Genomic DNA, 15,440 nt, shown 5'->3' on the forward strand with positions numbered 1-15,440 from the left:
GGGAAAAGAGACCAACACCCAGCTGCGTGCAACCTCCTTTCAGGTAGATGTTAGGGAGCAATAAGGTCTCCCCTGAGCCTCCTTTTGTCCAGACTAAACAACTCCAGTTCCCTCAGCCGCTCCTCACAGGAGTTGTTCTCTAAATCCTTCACCAGCATTTTTGCCTATCTGGACACGCTCCAGCACCTCAATGTCTTACTTGCAGTGAGGGGCCCAAAACTGAACACAGCATTTGAGGTGTGGCCTCACCGGTGCCTTGCAAGGGTACCAGTACAGAGGGGCAATTGCTTCCCCAGCCCTGCTGGCCACACTATGTCATTCACAACCACAATAACTGGGTCTTTCAGTAATTAAGGTAGTAATTTAAAACTGACTTCTCTTAAGATAAATGTCAGGAGTCCTAACCTTACTTTTCTACAGATTTCATATTAGAAATATTAAAACAGTTGTAAAACTAGATGACTTATTTGCTCTGTGAAGTTCATTTTCTTTCTTTTGAAAAAACAGTAAAAGTGGTTAGAGAAAACAGTCCTGAGAAACATATTTAAAAGAGTTAGTAAGTGGGCTCATTTTAGGAAATACTGGATTGACTTATGGAAGTTGCATACCCTCACAGAAGTGCCTTGCTGCTAGCTACAAAACTCAATTTTCAGAATTCAGTCCAATTTTTTTTAAAAAAAATTTTTAAAATATTTTTTAAATTTTTAATTTTAAATTTAAAACTTTTAAGTTCTACAGGTGTCAAGGTGTATTTACAAGGGAACATGCAAAGAAACTTAAAAACAGTAACTGGACTGGAAATCAATATTGTACTGTACGTTGATCTATCCATGCTCTGATTTTAAAGGGATTACTTAGCGGTGGACTAGCTGTAATGGAGTGAGATGAAGAGAGGAAAAAGTACAGTGGCCACCCAAAGAAACTTACAACCCATGCAATGTATAAAGTTCTTGCAGTCATTACCATGAAAGTCAGAGAAGCAATACCTCAGGAAAAGAACTTAGACTGGCCTGAATGAACAATTCTTCACATTCAAAAGAATTTACTATTTTTCCTCTCAATATCTTAGCCTGATTTACAAATACTAGGCCCATGAAGTACTGTAGGCATATGTCAGACTTGTTGCCAGCCTCTGTAAAAGAAAATGGCAAGGGAGCACAGGCAGAGCTGAAAGTGCAAAAGAGAAGACTGGAAGTTTGCATATTGACACCATCATCAAATAGAAGTGATTTTTTTTTTTCTTCTTCCATTTATAGGAGGTATTTAGCATTATTATTGCATATGAAAAACACAGTGCAACTTCTTAAAATTCTAAGTATTCTTTCAACAGTGTTTCTTTGGGGAATTTATGGTTGATTGTAAATATTTTTGGAAATGTAATATTCAGACCTTCTTTGGTCTGACTAGCCTTACTTATGGGTAAAACAAGGTGAAATGTTAAGGGGCCTTATATGTGAGGAAACTGAGGTGTTGTTAAGCTAAGATGGTAATGATTTTTATGTCTTATTGTTACAGATAAGTTAGTGTACGTTTCCTGTGATTCAGATGTGATCTTTAATGCATCTTGCTGTCATGGTTTTCTGGATGAAGGTGTCAGTAGCATGACACGACTTATATTGCTGCTTTTCAGTTGGAGATTTTGGGGTGTCAGAAGTTTAGAAATGACTTGTGTTAAATGTGGAAGAATATCATTAAAGTACATAGTTAAATTTTATTTTACCTTATCCTAAGTGTGTGTGTAAGAGTCAGTGTTGCTTTTCTCAAGTTTAAACTGATTTCTGAAAGATGGGTGGTGTTTCAAATTGCCACTACAAAGAAGAGTAAAGGTGGTTTCTGTGCCTTCCCTGAGAAATTCCATAGGTTAACTTTAACAATTTTTTTAATCACTTGAAGTCTGAATTTCATTGATTTAATCTGTCTTGCAGTGAGAAACTATTCTTGTAAGCATTTTTTCCCCTTCAGATTTTGAAACATGCCCTTGACTTTAATACTAATTCAAATATACTTTGTTTAGAAAAGATGAAAGTCCTATTCCCTTTTTAATAGATTGCTCTACTTGTTCATGCCATAAATTGTGGCATTTATAAAATGGGCATAATAATGTTAACCTCTTTTTCAGAAAGCTTGGTGAAAAGTTATATAATACTGCTTTCTCTGTATAGAAAAAAATCAGGTGACTTTAGTAACCTTTTACTATTTTGTCTTTGAATTGGTACAGAAATCTATTCTTCTGTTTTTCGTACGAACTGGAAATATCTGGGCTAGAGTTTAACACTTCACTGTAAGCAGTAGTGCTGATGCATGTTATCACCAAGGTTTGGCGTATTCTTTTCCAGTGTTTTGATTTAGACCCATCTTTAATCTCTATGAATCCTAAACAATGACAATTTTTTTTTTTTGTGGTTGTTATTGTTCTTGGGTAGTTTCCAGAAAGGAGGTGAAACCTTTCCTCTAAAGCAAGCACCAGAAATCACTGTCTAGTTTGGGTTTTTCCAGTATTTTACAAATCTTGGTGTAGAGATGTTACTCTAATATAAACTCTGGACATTCCTTGGTAAAAGAAAACCACGTGGTTTGATTAGACTTCTCACTTCTTTGCCAGTACTTGGAGACTAGCAGTGTGCTGGAAAGAGGCATTTCCCGCGGAGAGAGCAACTGATTCACACTAGCTCACTGTCTTTGCCTGCCATGGAAGTGTTCCAGGATTGGCTATTCACTCTTATTGGGGGTCTGATCTGTTTCTGTACTCTGGTAAAATGCATCAGATTTATGAAATATGTTTTCCCACGTATCTGGAGTGCTTTGTCTCAGACTTTCTTTCAGTCGCTGGGAGAATGGGCAGGTAAAGGAAACTTTTCACCTTCTTCTTCCTGTAACTGAGTGGTGGATTGTTACATTACTAATCAGGAGCAGTTTTTCTTGCATTTCCTTACCCTGTCCCTTCAGAACAAAACACAGCTTCTACTAGGTGTGGTTTGCTTAATCTCTTTTTATTTTCTCTTGGTAACTTCAGGTTTATGAGCCTGAAGTTTTTGCCTACTTGAGGAGAACAGAAAAATAGTCAAACTGGTAATAGCTCACACACCTGGTGTGTAGATGTGAATTCTCTCCCCATTCCTACTTGTGTTTTTTCTCTACTACAAATGCTTTAGTTTTAATAGCATTGCCTATATCCTCAGTTTCCTGATATGTGAAATAACTAGTTTATGTCTAGCATATGATCTCTACTTTTCAAAGCAACTTTTCTTTGTTCCTGGTGACATTGCTGCAGTGTGCTTTTTCTGAATTGGTGACCTGTCCTTAATGGTATATCTACTCTAGCCTAAAAACTTCAAAGGCTGCAATTTGGCAGTACTTTTTAAAAGATATTACACATTCTCGTAAAATAACAGAAAATGTTTAACAAACACCTTCTTCCTACTTACCACTGATGTTTTTCTTAAGCTTGTTACTATCAGTGTGAAGAATGAACAGGTACTACAGTTTCTGAGTTCCTGGGCTACAGATGTCACTGGTAGTCGCATTTTGTTAAGAAGGGACCTGAACTGAACGCTTGTGCTTCATTCCTTTCCCCCACATTAGAGACTTCATGTGACTGGATTGAATATGTGTTTAATAAGCACATCTCACAGTGGATTAATAAAAAATTAAATCCACCCCTGTGCAAAAGACCTGCCTGAATACCAGCTGCTGCAGAAGCAATACGTAGGTCTCATTTTGATTTAAGTGAGGCAAGGACCTCATTCTGTGCAAGAGGTAAGGAGCAGCATGTGGAGCTTTCTGTGTAAAATCCTTATTTTCACTGAAGGTTGGGAGATTTGTTGCCCGCTTAGGCAATTGACTTGTTGCTTGTTGACTCCATTGAAAATGAGAGTAGTAACAACCTACTGTGTCAGATAGGTTATTGCAGGGAGGGATTTGCTTTGAAGACAAAAAGTGCTAAATGGAGTAACAAAAAAGATGTAAAAATCACACGGAAATTTTTAAGGAGATTGATTCTGTACTTCAGTAGAAGCATTCAGGTTGTAAAGTTCAAGAAACACAGATGACAAAGATTAAAGAATTCAAGAAAGAATAAACTAAAACAAAGTTCCAAATGTAATCTTATTCTTCTTTCTACCTTCTCCAGTGGTCACAGGAGCAGGAGATGGGCTTGGAAAAGCATATTCCTTTGAGGTAAGATAGATTACTTACCCTTAAGTTTGTTTTAAACAAATGGCTGTTGCTACCTCTTCATCAGTCTCTGCAAGTTAGTAAAGTTATTCTAGGATTCAAAGCCACTGTGGCAAACATGGTGTTAATCCTTCTCACCTGTATGCACATAATAGCATTAATCAGGTTCTGAAAGGAAACTGGTGCTGCATTTCGGAGAAAAGTTATTCATGCCTCAATGGTCTCATCAGATCAAGGAAATAAAATCAGTAACCCAGGAGATTTCACATTAAATGTCCAGGGTAGGAATTGTCCTAAGGTGTCCTTTTTTCCCCAGTTTTGCAGCTAATCTGCTCTTTGACTTTCAGTGAGGTGATGCAGCATTAAGGTACAAAACGTAATTTTATAGCCTTTACACTTGCAAACACATTTTGGGAGATATATCTGAAACAACAAATAAAGGAGAAATCTGTGTAAATTAATATAAACTACTATGGAAATTAGAAGGAAACCTAATGGATTATTAAGAATCAGTGGCTCTAGAAGGCTTGCAGGAGGGAGGACCTCACGCTGTCCTTGTAGCTGCTGGTGTGCAGAGTCACTGCAGCAGCCCCTTTCTATTTACCTGTGCTAATCAACACTGAAGGCAGGGTGGCCTTGTCCTATCTTGTACCAGCGTCGCCATTAGTGGTAGTGACTGAGCAGTAGATTTTCTCTTTGGTACCTTCATTCAAAACTGTCTCCCTTTCTAGAAGCTGAACAGCAATGAAATATGAGTTGTCTTCAGAGCTGAAGTGACCAGGTGAAAATTAGCAGCCTGTAATATGCAAGAGATTAGATGTGATGCCTTCTGCTCATACCTTATAAAATATATCTCACAAGACAGGAAAATGTGATGCCTTTTGAATTAGTTTACAGGATTTTTAAGCTAGTCTTTCTAAGTGTATCCATTGTTTAAGCATCTACCTCATTATTTTCATTAATGGGAATGGCAATACAATAGCTACTTTTCCAAGTGTATTGAATGGGAAGCATGAAGAGAAATAGCAGGTATTACAGTTTAGCATTTGGCATGGTTGTGATAAAGATCACAAGCTCTCCTGTGGGGTAGAAGGGGAAAAGTTGCCTTCTGTCTACTGACTGAGTTGCTGTAGTGATGATCGAATGGGAAGGGTCTGGTGAATACATAGGTCTGGAGGGAATGGGATGGAATGAAGACAGGGAGAGGAACTGTCAGAAATGCTTAAACATTTGTTTAACCCACGCCTTGGGGTGTAGTTACCTGTACATGCAGCTTGCTGAACTGACCATGTGTGTGGCTGGTGATACTTACCCATGTGAAGGCTGCAGCAACCGGTGAATGTCTAGATCAGCACCTCCATCCTTGTTCTGCCTCCTTTGTGCTGTATGGGTTATACAAGAATAAATCCCATTTAAAAGATCAGCTACAGCACGTGAATGGCTGGTCTATACCATGAGAGAAAAATAAAACAACTACCATGGGCTTTTAAAAAAAGCTTGGCTGGGACTGGCTAGATTTTGTGGAACATTTGTTCATTATTTTTGGCTTTTGCGGGATGACTGGGAGACATCTTTATCCATGCTGAGAGGTACCTTCCTTCCCAGGTCATCCCTTTGATTGAAGCTGTACTCGGCTACTGCTCTGTGGGGCAGATCCCAAGCTCACACCCCATGAGCTCATAGCTCTGGCACATCATCTTGCTGGCTGATTTTGAAGCACACACTTGTGTGTAGCTTGTGAATAAATAAATCTGACCCTGCTGTTTTAGTATCTGTGTGCCTTTGGAGTTTCTGGCTCGGCACTGCTGTCTTGCTGGTCTGATGTGGGGATGTAAAATTCTCTGATGTTCTTCTGGTGTAGGTTCCTCTGGTGTTATGGGCCAATGTGAAGGCAAGCCTTGTTTGATGGCCACAGTATCTGTTCTTCTGGAGTCTGAGCTCTGACACCAAGTAATGAATTTCTTTCTGACATCCTGAGCTCAGGCACAGGCTGGTAACAATTCACAACTAGTATAAGAGCTTCACATTTGTTGGTAGTATATGGTACAGGAGACCAGTTCTTATGTTTTGGAAGATTAGTATGATGTGGCTTTCTCTGTTTGGCATTTTACGTGGTAATCCAGTTGCAGCACAAACAAACTAGTAAGCAGCAACAAGGCTTTACTGTTGGTCAGATTCTACTGTCTGTGCTGTATCTCCTTCCTCCAGAGGTCAGATCACACTGCTCCTCCTCATCAGACCCCCTATCCCACAATCCTCAGGGCTGTTTAACTACTTTGTGGAACGAGCTACAGCTGCACATCATCCATATCAATCAACCCACTGCTGCTGAGGCAAGGCCACAGCTGCACACCATCAATGCCAATCAACCCACTGCCTTCATTCCTCTACAGTAATCCCAGTAGGTGGTTCATCGGGTAAAACCCACCAGACAGATCCAGGCAAAGGTCACAATATTTAGCGGTTCAGTACCCTGTTTCCAAGGTTTATAGCTAGAGAGCTGGCTGGGGCTGTGGGAAGAGCCGAGCAGCTGTGAGGTCCCAGAACACTACTTCATTGATGCCAAACTTTTCAAAGCAAATTATTGTCCCTTTAGTTTCCTGAGCTTGTATTGAGAGGCAAGCCCACACATAGAACCTGACTCTTCCAGGCTTCCATAATGGCTCAGCCTGTATTTCTAGCACATCAGGGCGATTTTGAAGGACTGGCCTTCTTGAGCGTAAAGACCCTGACCTTTTAACTGACTGCTGTCATATCAAGAGAACTGGGATTTTGGATCTCGTTTGCTATACTTACTCCAAAAGCCAGGTTTCTGTCAGATTTTGTCCATTAATTCTTGGGCTGATGGGGTTTAGACTCACTGGACTTATAACAAGGAACAAAACCAAGTCAACTGTGAGCATGCTGCCAGGGTGTCACATCTCTACTCAGGTGTTAGCATTTCAGGTACAAGTGCAGTCTCGTTTGTTCTGTTTTTCTGATGTAATAACTACAGATATGCTTTAGTATCTGTTACTGACTTAGCACCTCAAACATGCTGGATTTATGGACAAGGCCGTGCCATACTCTGAGGTTTATGGTTTAGCCTCTGCACACTTCTCATGTGATGTCAGGGCACAAGCAGGATGTTGGTGGCTTACATGGTCAGCATTTTTGTTATTGTTAATAGTTCAAAAGTCTCTTATAAGTCAGGCCAGGATTTGCGTTTAATCAATGTTTCAGCAGACCATTTTGAGACAGGCAGTGCATTCATTTTTTAATACAACAGTTCTCAGATCTTAAACCTTTATTTCATTTCCTGAAATTGTGTGTAGTATTACCAGCAGTTTAATACAAGCTAAATATGATCTGAGTTCTCCTGGTCCAGTTGCAAACGTATTCTTAATTTCTCCACTTGACCTTGGGTATATTCCTGGAAATACTGTTATTCTCTGTGCATTGCACAGGTGCAGAGCTAGCAGGAAGACTGCAGAATCCTTCTGCCCTGTTGTCTCAGCCTTGCTCTGCTGGACCCTTAAAAAGAATTGAAAAATTTGAATCATAGAGACCCTACAGGTCTGAACCCCAGGCAAGGAAAGAAAAGGGGTGAAGCACTGAGGCCATATCAGTACAATCTTGGAGAAGAGAGAAGAATCTCTCAGTTCAGATTCCATAAAGCATTATTAGGGATTTTAAATTATTACATATCATTTTTACACCTGGTGATCTATGTAGAGTATAACCAAATTGGGGCTGTAGTAGTTACATGCATGTTTTGAATCTAAAACCCATGTCTTGCCTTCCGTGAAACTTTATTGTTTAAAAATTCACCTTGAACTGAGCTGCAAAAACACACTAGAAAATGCAGAGTGACTTTATATTACTTTAATGTAGGTTTAAACTTTTGAACAATGAGTTTGTGAGATTCCAGAATGCAGATCCTGCTTGATCCTTCTTCATTATTAGCCCCATTTGTAAATGCTATATTATCATAATTCGTTACGGCTGGAGTCAGTAATAATGATCTTACATTTTGGCAAACTGAGGTTCAGGAGCATTCTAGTCCTTTGCCACTGGGAGTCACGATTTCCTAACGCAGGAAGGTTCACGTTACACAGTGCCGGGAGCCAGGTTCTTAACGGTGAGGGGAGATGCCATCTTCTAACGTCAAAACTTTTGTATGTTCAGAAGATGCTTTGTGCTGAAGACATCTACACTAAAAGTTACTCTTATTTGAAATGTGGTAGTGTTAAACCTGATAACCTTTCCTGTGGATGACCAGAAGATTCTTTTCCAAGCACAGTTGGTTTTGTTTGCTTGAGGTTGCATTTGGATCTCATGCTAGTTACAACGTCCTGTGAAACGTGTTTCTGAAAAGGATGCACATTTTCTGTGTGGGTGAGGAAGCAAAAAAGAGTAGTCAGGTGCGTAGCCTCTTTTGCCTTGAGAAATGGCTGCTACAGCCTTAATACCTCTGGTTAGTCTGGTATACAGCAGCAAGGGAGAATCCTCTCACTTGATAGTTAACAATTTAAAATTTGTTAAAATTTTGACAGTTTTTGATGTCCACAAATGTGCTTTTAGCTGAAATACAGCGCAATCTTAGCAACAGGAGTGATTTCTTACTTAGGCTGTAGGAGTGGTTTTTCTACCAAATGAAATACAGACATAGCTGAGGCAATAGTGAGGAGCCCAGTGGAATATAACTTTTAGAACTTTGTTTTTATTTTATATATGACATGGCTGGTATTTGGCCTTGGGTCTGAAGGCACAAAAATTAAAATAATCCCCATCCGAACACCCCCGAGTGGCAGAAAGGAGCAAGTGACTATAGAAACAGAGACCATGACTGCAATTGGGAACAGCTTGAGTCAAGTTCACTGTGGGCAAAGGGAAATCTGACAGCATGTAGGCAATTAGAGTTCTCTTCCTGAGAACTTCAAATGGAGCCCTTAAAACAAGCTTTCGAAACTCCTGAGCTTCTAAGTCTGTGCAGGTCTCTTTGGAGCACTAGTCAATTATGTTAGAGGGTCTCCAACAGCACAGAATTGTGAGTGTGGTCTTTGTGCTGAAAATGCAAATGGTTGTGGCTGATGCATTTAATAGGCAGCCTTCCCCCTGTACTGAATTTTTGAACAAAAGTCCTTATTCCTTAACATTCTCTGCATTGTTTCAGAAGAGCCCAACAGGACAAACTTTCCTGCAAACAGGTTTAAGGAGAAAGCGTTGCAGGGAGTCAGCTGTGGAAATGAATGGGTCTTCAGTGTGTGACCTTCACTGGTTAGTTTCTTCTTCTTCTAAGCAAAGCCGGTATTTTCAGATGACATTGGCTTTATCTTTTGTGCTAATTTAGCTCTCTTTCTCCTTGTTCTTACAGGCGTTTTTCTAGTTTCAGTTTTATCTTTCCTTTCTTTACGCACACAAATCTTTTAGCCTCCACTTGTTAATAACTTAGTTTCAAAAGCTGGGGCTGTGTTTCTCTCAGGCTTTGCCTAAAACTCTTCAACTGGTAGGAATGGGAGGCCTCAGGAAAGCAGGAGAAAACCATTCTCTATTAGTTCTGCATTTGTTCTGCAGATGGTAATAGCAAAATGACTATAAAAAGACCACTGTGTTAAATAGGGTTTGCAGCTATAAACTTCAACTATTGCCAGCATGATTGTGGATACATATTTGTGTGACTGTATTTTGAATTTTTATGCATGGACCTATGCATTCACCTTTTTTCCTTGGCTTCTTTTTTTTTTTTTCCCCTTAGTTTACATCTGATGAAAAAAACCCCAGAAATTTATCCATCTGATCTGCATCATATTTTATTTCTGTTAAAAAAGTATGAATAAAGTCCAAATCCTTTCAAACTCCTGAGTCTTCAATTCAATATGCTTGATCTACTTCCTCAGGATAAAAACCAATGTGAGAGTGGAAGATGATGTTGTGAAATGACTAGGAAGTCATCAACATACTTGGCCTCCAAAATCCAAGTAGAAAAAAATAAGTGTTTCTGGGAAATGTCATGTTGCTTTCACTCCCTGCAGACTTTCATTCATTTGAAATCGGCTCAGATTATTATTTTTGTTCATATTATTGGGGTTTGATTGTTGTCCAGTGTATTTTTCTTGTAAAGATCCAAGATTATACAGTGAAGAAGATATTTTGGAAGACTGTTAGAAGACTGATTATTGTTTGGCCTGGTTTTAATATCTGTTGTTTACCCATTAGGCAGGTGACAGGTGAATGAAAGCAATTTAAAAAATCCATGATTACTTTTATTGCAAAACTGGAAAAAAATTGAAGGATTCTTGTCACCATACTGTTTTTTAACAACTTTTATATTCCTCTCTTGCAGCTGGCAAAACGTGGATTAAATATAGTTATGATAAGCAGAACTCTTGAAAAACTGCAGAGAGTAGCCTCTGAAGTTGGTAAGTGTTTCTCTCAAACTTATATTCCTGTCTAGCAGGCTGGCTTTGAAGGGATCTGGAGGTTTCTTCCCTTGGTACAGTGTCTGGTGCGGTAGGGCCCAGATATTGCTACAGATATAGCCCCAGGTATTGCTCCAATATTACAAATATTTTTTGGTATTACTGTGTTGCTTGAACCCTCCTAGTCATGGATCGCTTTAAAAATAAATACTATAATTCAAACAGCAATGGGTTTGATAAAAAAAGTGAATGTGGTTCTTTACTGGCTTCACCTGCCCTTAAAATCTGTGAATACAGGCAAAGGAGATGTAGTACTGGAGCTATTAGAAGGATCTATGAGACAGTTTATGCTTGGGAAAAGAAGATTCTTGAAACATAACAAAGGAGGGAGTAAAAATGTAGTCAAGGTACCTGGTTTGGTGTGGGTGGGTGGGTGGTTTTTTTAAGGTTTTCAAGTTACATTTGGCTTCTGATAAAGCAGTTTGGCAGTCTTGTCTTTAGAATTAATGTTCCCTTTCTTTTCTTCAAAGGAAATTAGGCATTCACCCTGAGGGAATGGCTTGTCTAAATACCTTAAGATTGAGGGTTAGATTTTCTTTAGGAGTTTAATGAGTTTATATCCTCTGTTAACTTTAAAGATTGCTCTAATCAAGGTTAATCTTCGCACTCTTTTTCTATATATGGCTTCTATCCACCATATTCCTTGATTCACAGGTTCTTGTTTTAAGCATGTGTCTCTCCAAGACTACACCTCTCAGAAAGACTTGCTTTTAAGCAGGCTTAGCAGCTGCCTCCAACAGGGTATCAGGTCCAGGATACTTAACCTGCAAAGCGAGCAGTACATCTCTCAAGGACATGGCAGACTTGAAGTGGGTGAAAACCCCTGTAACTTCTGAACCTGCAGCTACCAAAATCAAGGATTGGACCCTGAATTTTTCTGTCCTGTTTCCCTCCCTTTTTTTGCCAGGAATAGACTTGTTTTGCCTTGAGAAGCAAGAGATATCAGAGGAGGAATGCACCAACTCCCTGAATAGTCTCTATAAGCACTTGTATCCATGAGACCAATGTGTCTACGGCCTACACCAGCCCCCTTAAAGTAAACAGCCACAGAAAAATAATTTCTGTGGGAATTAGGTCAGCTCTGGTGTCATTGTTGCATTTCTTTGCAGCTAAATGCTAAAGTATTACAATAGAAAACTGAAGAAAAAAGGCTAAAGTTTTTTTATAGTTTCTTTGCATTGTAAGTTATAATCAGAAGCAAAGAACAAAACCAATAAGATTCCTGAGACTAACATAGCTTAGTAAAGAAAAAAGTGGTAGAGGGCTGGAAAGATGATATACTGTAAATTCCTCTGCACTGTGATTTACTATAAGGCCATCCACTGGCCACCTTCCTAATTGAGGCCATGCTGTGCTGAATTGTGTAGCAGCATGTAGTGAAGGACTTGACATGAACTGCAAGGTACTGCTGAGATAGCTTACCCTGCAAACACTGCTATACCTGGTGCAAAAGTGACCCATGACTTTTCTCACAAGAGGAAGCCTCACTGACTGCAGCAGTGTTATCCGTGCAATCCAAGATGTAGGGATGTGGGTGGTGTGACCCCAGGAGCTCAGGCTGCACTGATCAGGTGGCTGCACTGATCAGGTTTCTGCACTATGTTCAGCTGGGTTGTGGGCTTAAAGAGTCTTCCCCAAAGCTTGCTGAAATTGTTGGGAAATCCCAGTGAGATCTTTCCATTGTTTTCTGTGGGTTTTGACTGAAGCCCAGAGTGACTCATCTGTTATTTATTGTGTCAGGTTGGAAATGAGTACATAACAACAAGTAGATGGCACAAACAAAAGGAAAGGGAGGAACATATAGTGATGAAAAGCATAGAGTATCTGACCTGGAGGCCACTAAAATCAGCAGGGAGCTCTGGGTGTGAGCTTATGTTAAAACTTTGGAAATGTTCCGCTGATTCCAATTTGCAGACTCGGGCTTTACTGTAATTAAGCTAAGCAGTCATTGGGAAGGAAAAAATGTTATAGCGATGTTATGTGAGTAAATAAACAACGGAAACCAAAAATGAAGTGGAAATTTAATGATAATGATTGTACTGTTTTTCTAAATTTTCTAACTCACTTTTTCTTTCTAAACTGTTTAAACAAGCAGTGTCTCACTCTGAGCAGCTATCATTATCCTGAACTAACATGCAAGGAGATTAAGGCACAGAGAGAGAGAAAGAGTTTGTTGTAAGTTATTTAAATTTGTTGCAGAACAGGCACTCTTGATTCCTTTTTCTTAACAGCTACACTGTGAATCTCTTTGCAACCAGTCGCGCACCGTAATTAAAAGACTTGCCTCCCTTTTCAAACTGATATTACTTGCCAAGTCATACTGTCACATTCAGTTTGGATAATGAATAATATCAATTAAAAGAGTCTTAACCTATGGGTAATTTCAGAGATCTCAGTGTTTGGCTTTCCAAGTCCTATGTGCTACAGGTGTGCCTGAAAACAGCTCTCAGAGCTGGACCAAGCAGAAATCTACAGTAAGAAAAACATTTCTGTAAAGAAGTGCTGGAATTGGAAAACAGTTTTCCATCCACTCAACTGGAAAGCTCTTTTTGAATGAGATAAAAGATAGCAAAATAAGTCTCACAGAGGGCAGACAGAGAGGACTGTTACACCAGGTATTACTGCTCATTTAATACATTTAGTACTGTGGTTGTGAAACATTGATCAAACCATAATACCAGGAGATTAGAAATTATTACTGACTGCACTCCTTTTCATATTTCTTCTGCCTACATTTCCTAAGCAAGCTGTACAGGCAGAAAGCTAGGTCCTGATTGAAAAGTTATACCTTAGGATCCATTTATATGACCATGTGCTGTACTGTTTGGCTGTTAATGTCAAACAAACTAAAAAAGCCATCTCTGTAAAACATAAAAATCATTTACATCAAAGGTGGTTGGGGTTTTGGGGGTTTGGTTGGGTTTCTTTGTGGTTTTTGTTTTGGGTTTGTTTTTTTTTTTTTTTGGTTTGGTGCTGGTGGGTTTTTTTGTTGTAGGTTTGGGGGGGTTTGTTTTTTTTTTTCTTTTAGGAGAAACATCTGTATTTAAGGAAACATAAATTGTGTGATCCTCAGAAAGCTGTAGAAAAGACAGCTGTATGAGTTTAGACTAGCTGTTCATGAGGTTAATGAATTTGGGCTTTGTGATGCAGGAAGTAGTTTATCCACCTCTCCCTCCTGAAGTTATGCCTGCTAATATAGAACAAAGCAGTGAATAAGCAAATCACCCCACATGGTCGGGAACCAAATGTTCCTTGCTCCCGCTAAGACCTGTAAAGATACTAATTCTTTTAGCTGTCCTCCTCGCTACAGGTTGTTTCTAATCTGCTGTGATCCTCTTCCTCTCATCCGTCCTGCTCCAAGAGCTAAGCAGGTAACAAGCTGAGATCACTGAGCAGCGTAAAACAACTTAATTGGCACATCCTTCCTTCATCCTCAAAGGCTGTTAAAAATGCCTATTGTGTCTTGCTGATCTTTTGAGGTAAAATGTTGCTGCTCAAGAATGTTTTCCCAATATGTCCCACTATGTAACAGAGCAACTGAGGGCCTGGACAGATTTTGTGAGTGCTCTAGTAACTAGCAGTTATTCCCACGTTTAGTTCCACCCCCCCCCCCCCCCAACTGAGTTTGTGTTCTATGGTCTCTTCTGTCATCTGTTTAATTTCTTTTTTTAACCCTCATGCTTTTTATTTCTTCTGTATTTTCCTGTTCTCTCTAAATCTGAGTTATCTTTTATTTCTGGGGAAATACATTTGTCAAAAAGATATTCGAAATGTAGCCAGAAGTTGTGCTCTATAACCCAACAGAACTTTTGTATTTCTCCCCAGTCTTAAATCTTTTTTAACCTCTTTCTGTTGTTAAAATAGCTTCTCATTTTGCTCTCCTCTGCAGATTTACACTGAGTAATGAATGCCGTCTTAGCCTGAATGCTTCTCTCTTCATATTCAAATTTTGCTGTAGTACTTCAAAAGGGTCTCCTCTTTCTACAAAGACCAGTTCTTGTGTCACTGGGGCATTCATTTTGCTACCTCAGGTTTTCAGAAGGTCTTCATAACTCTAAATAGAAAGGGAGATTTTCTGGCAGACTGCATGCTCTAACCAACTTCATGCTTCATCCTGATTTATTCTTTTCTTGGTGAATGTCAAAAGGTAGCACATTATCCTATTTGACAAGTGGGATTCCCAAATGGCCTGAAGTTAGAAGGAGTAAGATGTATCCTCCTTAATGATACATTTGATAACACATTGGATTAAACAATGCCGTTAAATTTTTTAATTTTCCTTAAATTCGTTTCCTCTTCATTTGTAAAAAAGACAATAACCTGTTCTGGTGTTTGAAAACCTAGACTTTTTGCTTCTGACACGCTTAGGACTTTTAAGAAGAGTTGGAATGGCTTGTGTCTTCAAAGACTATCATAAATCTTTATCACAGAGAGGGACAGACATAAGAAGCATTAGAAATTCTTTTCTGGCTCTGTCGTTTGCAGAATTGTTATCATTTTCTGAAGAGCTATCCCTGGATAATTCATTTATCAGCACGATAGTTTTATCATTTCTTAATAAATTGTTTTATTCTTCAATGAGACAGAGGAAAGCCATCTGGAGTACTTGTTTGTTGGCTGACAGTGCTGGTTGCGGCAGTACAGTTCTGTACAGACAAGGGGATGCAGAGAAAGTCCAAATGGTTCGTTTGATCTTCATTTTTATGTTGCTTTAGTTTTGGCTGCCCTTCTGATTGCCCGCAAGAAAGATGGCCACAACATCACTACACTTTTTAAGACCATCTCATTTTGTTTATAGAGCTCTTC

The sequence above is a fragment of the Falco rusticolus genome, chromosome Z (assembly GCF_015220075.1).
Source record: "Falco rusticolus isolate bFalRus1 chromosome Z, bFalRus1.pri, whole genome shotgun sequence".
Classification (NCBI taxonomy): domain Eukaryota; kingdom Metazoa; phylum Chordata; class Aves; order Falconiformes; family Falconidae; genus Falco; species Falco rusticolus.